The sequence below is a fragment of the Folsomia candida genome, unplaced genomic scaffold (assembly GCF_002217175.1).
Source record: "Folsomia candida strain VU population unplaced genomic scaffold, ASM221717v1 Fcan01_Sc003, whole genome shotgun sequence".
NCBI classification, from domain to species: Eukaryota; Metazoa; Arthropoda; class Collembola; order Entomobryomorpha; family Isotomidae; genus Folsomia; species Folsomia candida.
In genome coordinates, this window is record NW_019091195.1 from 10,453,532 (window position 1) to 10,454,389 (window position 858).

Sequence of the window (858 nt, forward strand, 5' to 3'; positions counted from 1 at the left end):
TAGTTGGGATTTGAACTGTAGAGTTGCCACAGTTGGTGAAAGTGGTTGGGTTGGCTGAGACCCGTCTTTTGTGCCATTCAGCTTCTTAGTCTACTTTCTCCAAATGCTAGGCCAAACGATTTGTCCCTGATTTAGATGTATCATCGAGGTTTAGGCTTGTCTACCCCTTCGGATCTGATTGTCGTCTTTTGATAACTCATGAACACGTGGAGACCGAGTCACATTAAAAGTTGAACCATGGGTGTGGACTTACATAAATTGCGAATATGGCCATGGAAAACTGAAATTTGATGCTTACAGTATATAATGATTTTCATGCAACGACAATACAAACAGTAAGTACTCTTTTAAGTTGTCATTTTAGAACGTAAGTAGGTGCGCGCATTCCAATGACTTCTGATACTTTAAATTCAGAACAGTCTCAGAAGCCATGTTTGACCTGCGGAGGAAATCTCACACCCATGCGTAAGAGTTGTAGGGTTGATTAGTTTAGTTCTGCCGAATGACTTTATTAAAAATGTAGTCTAGATAGCAGCCACCAAGACTCATTATGCCACATGGGGCGAAAGCTAATTTCCGGGTTCCCATAAAAGTGAAAGCCTATTCAGCGTGCGTGTCAATCATTGCTTCATCACTCAAGGTAGTCAAATCACTATTAATGGAAATGTTAATATGTATAAATTAATCGAGCTAAAGACTGGGTGATATAGGTGTGTCATCATACGTAAGCCTAAATGTATATGAGCAAACTTGCAATAATACAATATTGCTTGAATTTAGTACTTTGATTTTAGCATTTATGAGATTAAACTATATGCCTTAATTATTAATGCCTGGAAGAATTTTTCAAAGTTTGAA